The 13,034-nt window shown below is 40.7% G+C and overlaps 1 protein-coding gene across 3 annotated transcripts in view; it reads left to right on the top strand.

Annotated features, from left to right (window-relative positions):
* Positions 1 to 57: 57 nt before the first annotated feature.
* fam53b (family with sequence similarity 53 member B) overlaps positions 58 to 13,034 on the top strand; it is a 160,694-nt gene continuing 147,717 nt past the window's right edge. For all 3 annotated transcript variants that reach the window (XM_072557536.1, XM_072557538.1, XM_072557534.1), the window contains exon 1: positions 58 to 3,793. The gene's annotated coding sequence lies outside the window, so the exon portion shown is untranslated. The remainder of the gene's footprint in view (positions 3,794 to 13,034) is intronic.

Raw genomic sequence — 13,034 nt, 5'->3', positions numbered from 1 at the left:
TCATTTCCTTTTGACTGTTACCAGAGGGGCAATTTTTGACTGAGATACAAGTCACAAGTGTTTGTTTTAGCATCAATAGACAATCAACCTTCCGGTATCTTCCACTTCTCCACTATTTTCCTGTCTTAATACCATTCTCTAAGAGGGCGTTGGCAATCATAGACCTCCAATGGATGGCTGCATTATGTAGCGGTTTTCCTGTGCCATCTCCATTATGACTGATCAGAAAACTTTCACTCTTATTGCCTTCCGTCTGGCATATTGGATGGACTCATAGGCTAATAACCAGCCAGGAATTATCAAAGCATTGAAAAGACTCTTGACAAGCTGCCAACAACCACCCAACTCCCACACAACCCTAAGCCAACAGTCTGCCTGACTCTTAACTCTCTGCCAGCCAGCACTCATCTCCTCTTCCCCTAACTGGTCTGTGGCACAATCATCATTTCCCTTCCCCTCAAGCCAGAGTCTTTCTGCCAGAAGAGCTGCCAGTTGTCCCACAGACTCTCTCACAATTCCAAATCTATGGCTGGGTTAAGTCATTTATATTGTGCTGCCTACTGATTTTCCCATCGCACACTGCTCCCTACATCACCAATAGCACAGTTGTTACCATAGGTTCATCAGAAAGCAAATGAGAACTTTCCTGTGAATGGAGCATCAACTTTGTTCACGATCTTCCAGTTACACTCTTGGAGGTGGGACTGTTACAGACCATGGCCCGTGGGTTACCTATCGGAAAGCCTAGCCGAAAGGTTCTACATAAAATGATAACCCATCTTGACTTGGAACATATTATCATTCGTTCACTGGCACTGGGTCACAATCTGGAAGTTTCCTACTTAACCTCAAAGTGAGCGTACCAATGGATGATGGACTGCTATGATCCAAGAAGGCACCTCATTATAATCTTTCAAGGGCAATTAGGGATGGCCGAATTATTGAAACAAAGTATACTCTTGAATCATGTGCAATAATTCTAATACTTTCTTCAGAGCGTGGAACACTGACATCCATGAGTAGCATTGGACACCAATGTGTCAATGCGCTAATCACACCTATCAATGTGCAAGACACCTCTGATCAACAACTTAGGAGAAATGTTGGGTTCATATCACATCATGGCAGATGGTGGAATTTGAATGCAATTAATAATTATCTGGAACCTTTCCCTTAAAGAGGCTGCTTTTAGATTTTTTTGCTTGCATTTCTGTTCAATGGGCACCCCATGTGCAGATTGGGAAGGTTAGTCAAAAGTCCACCTTGTGGGCTTGGCGAAGGTGGCTATTAATGGGTCCAGGCAATGGGCTTTGGAGGGGATCAGGCAGCTTGACTGTCTGTCCCTCTTCTGGTTACATCTGTGCTCATTGTGCACACTTTTTTTCCATTAATTGAGGACCAGTTTGAAAAATACTCTTTTTTTTAATGGAGTGAAAACAGTAAGATTGAGACTTCTCAAAAATAAATGATGGGAATCGTTGTATTCTCCTGACTGCAGAATTGTCAAGCAAACAGTAGGTGGTGGTCTATGCCACACAGATCGTCACCCAATTCACTCATTAAAAATATGATTAGCTAGAGAGAGATCAACATGCTCCTTAAGTAACTATGTAACACCATCCTTTAAGTGTTGCCTTTTGTCACTTAGCGAGCATTTATATTTTGCTTATTAAACAATGAAATTAAGTAGCAGATATTGAGAGTTAAGTGAACCAGATTGGCACAGTCATAATTGTGATGACTTCCTATCAACAAGATGTCAAGTATAGTATCCAACTCATTTCTATTTGTGTAAATGTCTCGTGTGAATTAGAAGAAAAGGACTATTACTACTGATGTGAAAGCCAACAATTTAAATTTCTGTCATGCATTTCTAGTCCAGACACCATGTTTGTGGACTTCTGACCGCTCTTCCCTATCTGCACGTGGGGTGCCCATTGAGGAAGAGCATCGGGCTGCAATACAACCAAAAAAATCTAAAAGCAGCCCCTTTTAAGAGAAAAGTTCCAGATATTTATTAATTGAATTCAAATTCCACCACCTTTCATGACGTAGAGCAGTGAACAACAGGAGGATGACAAAGGGTTTTAGTGACCAAAAAAATGCGTTGTCAAGTGAAGTGGGAGGTTAGACAGGATAATGAAGATGTTTGGTACGCTTGCATTCATTGGTCGGTGCGTGGAATATAGGAGTTGGGAGGTCATGATGCAGCTGCATATGACATTGATTAGGCCACTTTTGGAATATTGCATGCAATTCTGGTCTCCCTGTTATAGGAAGGATGTAGTGAAATTTGAAAGAGTTCAGAAAAGATTTACAAGGATATTGCCAGGCCCAGCGTTGGAGGGTTTGAGCATTGGGAAGAGGCTGAATAGGCTCAGGCTATTTTCCCTGGAGTGCTGGAGGTTGAGGGGTGATCTTATAGAACTTCATGAGGGACATGGATAGGGTGAATAGCCAATAGCCAAGGGACTTATGGGGCAACCTTCTCATGAAGAGAGTGGTGTGTGTATGGAATTAGCTGCCAGAGGAAGTGGGAGGCTGGTACAATAGCATTTAAAAGGCATCTAGATGGGTGTATGAATAGGAAAGGTTTAGAGAGATATTTGCCAATTGTTGGCAAATAGGACTAGAATAATTTATGATATCTGGTCTGACCAAAGGGTCTGTTTCCGTGCTACACAGTTGTATGACTCCGTAATTCTAAATAGAAGGTTCTAAAGGATTATTTTGAAGGTAAGAAGGAAATGATAAGGCAGTGACACTGAAAGAGGGAATTAAGAGTTCAGGGATGGCAAAGGAGAAACAGGGCAATGGAAGAAATGCAGACAGTGTCCATAAAGACACAGAGTTAGAAGTGAACATCAGAGAAGGAAGGCAATGCTAAGCAGTGATTTCAGGGACTGAATGAGTACTATAAAATCTTACAGCACTGGGGGAAACCATTTAGCCTATTAAACCTGTTCCAGAACTTGGGTTGAGCTGAGCTAACCAATTTTTCCTAATTCCCTGTTCTTTCCTTACAGTCCTGTAAGTATAAACCTGAATCCTTTTGCAACTTATTATTAAAACTCATTCTTTTCCTTTTCGGATGTACATTAAAATATTAAAAGGAAGTGTCCTTCATCTCACAGAAAGAGCTTCAAACTTTGAAAAGGATGTAATACTGAGGAGGAGAGAGGGAAGGTTAATGATATCACCTCCAGGGAAACTGTTTGATAAAGGGAATCATTGAGCTAATTAGGACAATTATAGGGAAAACTTTGACAATAGTTGTTGTATGATGTCTAGTTTGATTGATAGGTTGTGGCAGAGAGAGTGACAGTAAGTTTATGCAGGAGCAATGTGCTTCTGCATACATTTAGGAGTTTGACTGAAGAGTAGAGCAAGACAGTAAGATCTTGCAATCATTTGTTGGAAAAGATCAAAAGTATGAGAGGATGGTAATAGTGGGGAGTGTAAAAGCCAGTGCAGGGAGAGGAAGGGTGGAAGAGAGCTTTCCCTTAGGTTTGGCATCTTTTTGCAATCACAGTGCAAATAGAAGCAACAGAATTTAAGACACTAAGCAGAGTTTACAACATAAACATCAAACAGTAAGCTGAGAATTTAAGGTTGGGGATTGGTGAAAGATGCAGTGCCTGGAGCAGGAAATAGTTCAGACAGTCAGGAGTCATGATCAGCCAGGAGGCCAGAGAGTATTTTGTGGCTTGCAAGAAGGTCATATCCGACCAGAGTCTGAACAAAGGTCAGGAAACTAATCCTGCATCCTACAGGAGTCAAAAAAGTTTAACGTGTAAGTCAAAGAATCTGGTGTCTACATAATAACATGAAGTACATAGTATGTAATATGTTACTTTTGATTATTTAATTTAATTTTTTTATGCTTGCTACATAACAATGCCTCAGTGTCACACAGAACCATGTTGCCAACCTGTATGCAATTACAGAGTTTCCTAAGTCAACCATCCACACCTAATCTTACCAGATGTACTGGAATTGATTTCCTTGCTTACTTATCCTCAGAAAAACTCTGCAATACGCTTACAATTTAGTCCTTTCAATTTTGCTTGAAATCCGTTCCTATTATGTGGCATAGACTGCAGTTGACAGTAGTGAAGTTAATAGAATCTGAAAATCAGAACAAGCAAAACTGTATTGAATAATCTGTAAAATGTAAAATGTGAGAAATTTACTAGTGGGAAAGTGATGGTTCCTAAAATGTAACTTTCACTGAATAGCTTTTAACCTGTACTTATTACGGACCTATTGATGTTCAATAATCTTGATATATGGATGACCACACGTCTAATTGCAGCTTCCTGGTTCTGTTATTTTGAGAAAGCTTTGACCTTTCTATTTTCTAAACATGTGCTGCCTTTATGTTGTACCAAAAAATCTCAATGGCTTGTTCACAAGAGTGTGTTTTTTTGTTTGACGTCTTCTTTATCCTCATTTTCTAGTGTGGTAAAAATGACAGTTTTGAAGCTGTGATTTGTGAAGTAGTGTGTTTTCAATTATTTCTGTATGTTGCTGTAAACAAGCCAATCTATGGAAATGAGTAGCCCTGGGGTTATGGTTGAGGTAGAGGGATATTCTTTCACTTGGGATTGCTGGCTTTGTCATGAACAATCTGCTTTCTGACAGCAAGCTGATTACAGATTTGCTGAGAGTACCATTCCAGCTGTTGCAAAGTAATCTAAATTCTATCCCATTTTTCTGATTAACTACTGCTATCTCTATATATAGTCCAACTGTATTATTTTTCTTTGACTCTCCATCACAAAGAAAATCTATAAATGTACAATATCCATCAATTGCGCTCAACTTAGTTCCTGTGGCTGAGAGACTTGGATTCCTTTCAAGGCTTCAGTATTCGCTTTTTTGTCTACACTCTTCAGCTCTTCATTCTAGCCACTATCCCTCTGTTCCTCGTTATCTAAGTTATTTCTTGTCTCTTGCTCCATCTCTTTGTTTTAACTACATTTCATACTTGTTCCTTTGACTGTGCCTTCAATGTGCAAACGAGACAATTTGTTTATGTCTCTGCTCTTCACTTTATTTTAAATTCATTCATGGGATATGGGTGTCAGTGGCAAGGCCAGCATTTACTGTTACTTCCTAGTTGTGATTCAGAAGATGGTGTGAGCTCATTTCTTGTACTGCAACAGTTCACATAGATACAGGTACACCCACAGCATTTGTCAGGAGGTAGAACCAGGATTTTGACCCAATGCCAATTAAGAAATGGAGATGTAGTTCCCAGTCAGGATAATGTGTTTTTTTGGAGAGGGATTTGAAAATGACATTTGTACATTTTCCCCGTGTCTGCGTGGGTTTCCTCTGGGTGCACTGGTTTCCTCCCACAGTCCAAAGATGTGCAGGTTAGGTGAATTGGCTATGCTAAGTTGCCTGTATTGTTAGGTGCATTAGTCAGAGAAATAGGTCTGGGTGGGCTACTCTTTGTGGGGTCGGTGTGGACTTATTGGGCCAAATGGCCTGTTTCTATACTGTAGAGAATCTAATCAAGCATAGGAGTTGGGAGGTTGAAATAATGCGTGCAATTCTGGTCTCCCTCCAATCAGAAAGATGTTGTGAAACCTGAAAGGGTCCAGAAAACATTGTTGCCTGGGTTGGAGGATTTGAGCTATAGGAAGAGGTGGAATAGACTGGGGCTGTTTTCCAGGTGACATTGGAGACTGAGGGGTGACCTTATAGAGGTTTATAAAATCATGAAGGACATGAATAGGGTAAATGGACAAGGTCTTTTCCCCAGAGTGGGGGAGTCCAGAAGTAGAGGGCATAGGTTTAGGGTGAGAGGGGAAGAATTTAAAAGGGACCTAAGAGGCAACGTTTTCATACAGAGGGTTGTGCGTGTATGGAATGAACTGCCAGAAGAAGTGATGGAGGCTGGTACAATTATAACATTTAAAAGGCATCTGGATGGATATATGAATAAGAATGGTTTCGAGGGATATGGACCAAGTGCTGGCAAATGTGATTAGATTAAGTTAGGATATCTTGTCAGCATGGACAAGTTGGACCGAAGGGTCTGTTTCCATGCTGGACATCTCCATGACTCTATGACATCAGACAATGGAGATATGTTCCCTTCATTTTAATAGTCTTCAGTTGTATTAAAGTTCCTTGATGCTACATTTGATCAAACATTACCTCGATGCCAAGGGCTGTCATTCTCATCTCACGTCTGGAGTTCAACTTTTTAGAATCTGTTTGGACCAAGTCAGTAAAGCAATCTGGAGCTGGCAGAACCCAAACAGAACACCACGAGCATTTAAAGAACGAAGAACAAAGAAAATTACAGAACAGGATCAGGCCCTTCAGCTCTCCAGATCCTCTATCTAAACCTGCCACCTATTTAAAGACATAGTTGAGCTATTATTCAGTGAATGCAGTTTGACTGTACTTTGATGACACCCGAGATTTTTAGATTTTGACACTTTATTTGGTACAGTTTGCCATGTAAGTAGTAACCTTGTGGTGGTGTCATGAAGCTGCAAATCACTAAGGATTATAGGTGGATGAGGAGTCAGTGTGCTTGCTACATAAGGCAACAGACATTTAATTCCTTGAATTTTAATTAATTATGTTTTTATTCATAAGTTAATTTTACTTAATAAATGTATTAAATTGCCTATGTTCCTCAATAGTATATTTAAACCCCATTTTATTCACCCTCTATTCATTCCAGTTAAGGATGTAGGAAACAAAATTTAGTTTCATGCAGGTTTATTAAACTGACTGCCTTTCCCCACTCCTCCCTCAACACCAATTAATGGGTGTTTGGTGCATTACTAATTGTAGCAAATATCACTTCTCTGTTTACCACGTTTGTTCATTCTGGTCAATTGTACTTGAAACTAGCTGGTTTGGCATTTTCCTCAGCTTGTGATCTACCTTTTTCAGAAATGACAATTGGATAGAATGTATTTCAAATTGATTTTATAGTCTGGAAACTGCTCTAATTGTTTTATATATAATTCACTCTTTAAACCATAAAGTAAAAGTAAATGGTGTGTCTGTCACAATTAGCAGTTGAACAAGTGATCAAACATGGAAACTTGAGTTGCCAGTATGCTTTAATTAAATCTTCCATCACAGTGTCCCAAATAGTGCAGACTTAATGACTATTTTTCTAATCATTGAAGATTCAGGCATCTCTGCCAAAACTTAACTAAACACAAAACAAGAAACTTGCTCTGTGTTATTGCCCTGGTAATGCCAGGATGGCCCTTGTGCTCAGCTTCACAATGTGTCTGCAGATTCAATTCTTTTCCTGCTTATGTTTTCAGAGCTGAGTGTATGAAGCTTAGTTTATAATGCACAGTTAGAAAATTGGATGTGCACCTGATTTTAATGGTATTTGGTTTCAGTGGATGAGGTTACCTACCAAGATCGCACACTTGTAATACTAGCTGTTCAAAGACGAAAGGGCAGATAATATTTCCTAATCTCCTCCAGATCGACAAAAAAAACAACAGAACTGAGTAGCAGCCAGATCTCACTGTGAGTATATTCATTGGTTACATTTGCACTTGCTCAGTGAATTTTGATGGGCTTTTACAGTGCAAGTCCCTGTCAGCCAACTAGTGATAAAGTACGACTCATCTGGGACCTAACTGAAGAACAATGCATCTCTCTGACCAATCAGATAATGAATCATTAATGAAGTATGAAAATCCAAATCAGGATACATCAGTTTGTTGAATATTGAATTAAATATTTATTCAGGTGCAAAAAAATTGAAATAGAGAAAATTAAAGATTGGATTAAGGAGAAAAGGGAAAAAAGAACTTTCTTTTTAAAAAGTACCTCCAACAATAATTAAAATTTGAAGAAATGAGTGTCCACAACTCTAATAGAATATTTTCAATGCCAGAGTTGGATTGACCATAATTAAGATATACCATGACATTGAAAGGGTACTCACACTGAAATTGACCTATTCTCACTTTTTTGTGGAGGGATTACTGCATATATATAAGATGTGCAGAGCAACCTTGTACCACTATATATTTGAATAAGAATCACTCCATGAAATGACATTTTGTGAGATGCTTTTTGGAGGAAAAAGCATCTCCAATAGCAGCTTCAAGATTTCCCTGATTATCTGCACATTTGCAGTCTCAAAGTTACAAATATTAGTGAAGTACGTTTGGCCAAATAATAAATTTCTATACAATTGAAAATTCTTTATATCAATGTATGTAGGCGATGACATGGTAGTATTAGGACTTGAACTTATTAATCCAGAGACCCAAGTAATGTCTTGGGGACCTGGATTTGAATCTCACTATAGCAGATGATGAAATTTTAATTCAATAACTGTCTGCTATTAAAATGTCTATGAAACTGTTGGTCACTAATGTTCTTTAAAGAAACTGTTATCCTTATCTGGTCTGGCCTCCTTGTGACCACAGACACTCAGCAATTTTGATCTGCCCTCTGGGCAATTAAGGATGGACAATAAATGATGCCCACATCCTGTGAATGTTTTTTTTAAAAAATGAGTAAATGTGTTTGATTTAGATAAATGTGAGGTGCTGCATTTTGAAAAGGCAAATCAGAGCAGGACTAAAACACTTATGGTAAAAACCTGGGGAGTGTTGCCAAACAAAGAGACCTTGGAGTGCAGGTTCATAGTTCCTTGAAAGTGGAGATGCAGGTAGGTAGGATAGTGAAGAAGGCATTTGATATGTTTGCCTTTATTGGTCAGTGCATTGAATCTAGGAGTTGGGAGGTCATGTTGCATTTATAAAGGGCATGGTGAGGACAGTGCAGGGGAGGGAGAGAGAGAGAGAGAGAGAGAGAACCTGCACAGTTACCGCCTTTGCTGTTTGATTTTGTGTATCGCTGGACATAGGAGTGCATCTGAGAAAATTAACAAACAGTGAAATTCACAACTAATCTTGGAGGAACTGTTGGGCGAAGTTCGCAGCACAGAATCAGATAAGCAAATTGTTGTTTTAAGTCTGTCCAAGACAAAGGCTGCAATATTGAGTATAGCGGATTCTTTGTTGATTATATGTTTTTGGAGATAAGTCTCTTGATTAAACTTAAAATATAAGCCACAGCTATTAATTTAACCTGGGGCAGTGTTTGTAGAGGAATAAGATGGTGTTACTTTCTGGGTCTGTAGATTGTGAAGGAGAAAAACTGTCCTTTGCAGTGATATGTACTTCTTGCCAGATGTGGGAGTTTAAAGAGAGTTAAAGGGTTTCTGCGGATTATATCTGCCATAAATGTTGTTGGACGCGAATCTTATCAGATCGAGTGGATCAGTTGGAGAGACAGATAGAAGCGATGAGGAATTTGCAACAGCAACAGTACGTGATGGATGGCAGGTATAGGAAGGGGGTAAGCCTCAGATACAGTCACATAGGTGGGTTAACTCCAGGAAGAGTAAGAGAGGTAGGCAGCTAGTGCAGGAGTCTTTTGTGGATATACCCATTTCAAACAGGTATGCTGTTTTGGAAAATGTAGGGGGTGATGGATTTTCAGGGGAACATATCACGTACAGCCAAGTTTCTCGTATTGAGACTGGTTCTAATGCGACAAAGGATATGCCGGCTTCCAAGAGATCAATTGTGTTAGGGGATTCTGTAGTCAGAGGTACAGACAGACGTTTCTGTGGCCAGCAGAGAAAAAGCAGAATGATATGTTGTTTCCCCGGTGCCAGGATCAAGGATGTCTCAGAGAGGGTGGAGAATGTTCTCATAGGGGAGAGGGGCCAGCAGGAGGTCATTGTCCACATTGGAACCAATGATATAGGAAGGGAAAAGGTTGAGATTCTGAAGGGAGATTACAGAGAGTTAGGTAGAATTTTAAAAAGGAGGTCCTCAAGGGTAGTAATATCGGGATTACTCCCAGTGCTATGAGCTAGTGAGGGCAGGAATAGATGGATAGAGCAGATGCATGCATGGCTGAGGAGCTGGTGAATGGGAGAAGGATTCACATTTTTGGACTATTGGAATCTCTTTTGGGGTAGAAGTGACCTGTACAAGAAGGAAGGATTGCATCTAAGTTGGAAGGGGACTAATGTACTGGCAGAGAAATTTGCTAGAACTGCTTGGGGGGATTTAAACTAGTAAGGTTGGGGGGGGGGGGGGGGGAGGTGGTGGTGGTGGGACCCAGGGAGATAGTGAGGAAAGAGATCGATCTGAGATGGGTACAGCTGAGAATAGAAGTGAGTCAAACAGTCAGGGCAGGCAGGGACAAGTTAGGACTAATAAATTAAACTGCATTTATTTCAATGCAAGAGGCCTAACAGGGAAGGCAATGAACTCAGGGCATGGTTAGGAACATGGGACTGGGATATCATAGCAATTACAGAAACTTGGCTCAGGGATGGGCAGGACTGGCAGCTTAATGTTCCAGGATACAAATGCTACAGGAAGGATAGAAAGGGAGGCAAGAGAGGAGGGGAGTGGTATCTTTGAGAAGAGATAGCATTACAGATGTGCTGAAGGAGGATATTCCCGGAAATGCATCCAGGGAAGTTATTTGGGTGGAACTGAGAAATAAGAAAGGGATGACCACGTTATTGGGATTATATTATAGACCACCCAATAGTCAGAAGGAAATTGAGAAACAAACTTGTAAGGAGATCTCAGCTATCTGTAAGAATAATAGGGTAATTATGGTAGGGGATTTTAATTTTCCAAATATCGACTGGGACTGCCATAGTGTTAAAGGTTTAGATGGAGAGGAATTTCTGAAGTGTGTACAAGATAATTTTCTGATTCAGTATTTGGATGTACCTACTAGAGAAGGTGCAAAACTTGATCTACTCTTGGGAAATAAGGCAGGGCAGGTGACTGAGGTGTCAGTGGGGGACCACTTTGGGGCCAGCAATTCGTTTTAAAATAGTGGCGAAAAAGGATAGACCAGATCTAAAAGTTGAAGTTCTAAATTGGAGAAAGGCCAATTTTGATGGTATTAGGCAAGAACTTTCGAAAGCTGATTGGAGGCAGATGTTCGCAGGTAAAGGGACGGATGGAAAACGGGAAGCCTTCAGAAATGAGATAACAAGAATCCAGAGAAAGTATATTCCTGTCAGGGTGAAAGGAAAGGCTGGTAGGTATAGGGAATGCTGGATGACTAAAGAAATTGAGGGTTTGGTTAAGAAAAAGAAGGAAGCATATGTCAGGTATAGACAGGGTAGATCGAGTGAATCCTTAGAAGAGTATAAAGAAAGTAGGAGTATCCTTCAGAGGAAAATCACGAGGGCAAAACGGGTACATGAGATAGCTTTGGCAAATAGAATTAAGGAGAATCCAAAGGGTTTTTACAAGTATGTTAAGGACAAAAGGTTAACTAGGGAGAGAATAGGGCCCCTCAAAGATCAGCAAGGCGGCCTTTGTGTGGAGCCACAGAAAATGGGGGAGATACTAAATTAATATTTTGCATCAGTATTTACTGTGGAAAAGGATATGGAAGATATAGACTGTAGGGAAATAGATGGTGACATCTTGCAAAATGTCCATATTTCAGAGGAAGTAGTGCTGGATGTCTTGAAATGGGTAAAGGTGGATAAATCCCCAGGATCTGATCAGGTATACCTGAGAACTCTGTGGGAAGCTAGAGAATTGATTGCTGGGCCTCCTGCTGAGATATTTGTATCATTGATAATCAAAGGTGAGGTGCAGGAAGACTGAAGGTTGGCAAACGTGGTGCCACTGTTTAAGAAAGATGGTAAGGACAAGCCAGGGAACTATAGACCTGTGAGCCTGACCTCGGTGATGGCCGAGTTGTTAGAGGGAATTCTGAGGGACAGGACGTACATGTATTTGGAAAGGCAAGGACTGATTCGGGATAGTCAGCATGGCTTTGTGTGTGGGAAATCGTGTCTCACAAACTTAATTGAGTTTTTTAATGAAGTAACAAAAGATTGATGAGGGCAAAGCAGTAGATGTGATCTATATGGACTTCAGTAAGGTGTTTGACAAGGTTCCCCATGGGAGACTGATTAGCAAGGTTAGATCTCATGGAATACAGGGAGAACTAGCCATTTGGATACAGAACTGGCTCAAAGGTAGAAGACAGAGGGTGATGGTGGAGGGTTGTTTTTCAGACTGGGAGGCCTGTGACCAGTGGAGTGCCACAAGAATCGGTGCTGGGCCCTCTACTTTTTGTCATTTACATAAATGATTTGGATGCGAGCATAAGAGGTACAGTTAGTAAGTTTGCAGATGACACCAAAATTGGAGGTGTAATGGACAACGAAGAGGGTTACCTCAGATTACAGCAGGATCTGGACCAGATGGGCCAATGGGCTGAGAAGTGGCAAATGGAGTTTAATTCAGATAAATGTGAGGTGCTGCATTTTGGGAAAGCAAATCTTAGCGGGACTTATACACTTAATGGTAAGGTCCTAGGGAGTGTTGCTGAACAAAGAGACCTTGGAGTGCAGGTTAATAGCTCCTTGAAAGTGGAGTCGCAGGTAGATAGGATAGTGAAGAAGGCGTTTGGTATGCTTTCATTTATTGGTCAGAGTATTGAGTACAGGAGTTGGGAGGTCATGTTGCGGCTGTACAGGACATTGGTCAGGCCACTGTTGGAATATTGCATGCAATTCTTGTCTCCTTTGTATCGGAAAGAGGTTGTGAAACTTGAAAGGGTTCAGAAAAGATTTACAAGGATGTTGTCAGGATTGGAGGATCTGAGCTACAGGGAGAGGCTGAACAGGCTGGGGCTGTTTTCCCTGGAGCGTCGGAGGCTGAGGGGTGACTTTATAGAGGTTTACAAAATTATGAGGGGCATGGATAGGATAAATAGGCAAAGTCTTTTCCCTGGGATCAGGGAGTCCAGAACTAGTGGGCATAGGTTTAGGGTGAGAGGGGAAAGATATAAAAGAGACCTAAGGGGCAACATTTTCACACAGAGGGTGGTATGTGCATGGAATGAGCTGCCAGAGGATGTGGTGGAAGCTGGTACAATTGCAACATTTAAGAGGCTATGGATGGGTATATGAATAGGAAGGGTTTGGAGAGATATGGGCCAGGTGCTGGCAGATG

This window comes from Chiloscyllium punctatum, chromosome 38, assembly GCF_047496795.1.
Source record: "Chiloscyllium punctatum isolate Juve2018m chromosome 38, sChiPun1.3, whole genome shotgun sequence".
Taxonomy (NCBI): Eukaryota; Metazoa; Chordata; class Chondrichthyes; order Orectolobiformes; family Hemiscylliidae; genus Chiloscyllium; species Chiloscyllium punctatum.
This window is presented reverse-complemented; position numbering and strand designations above follow the sequence as displayed.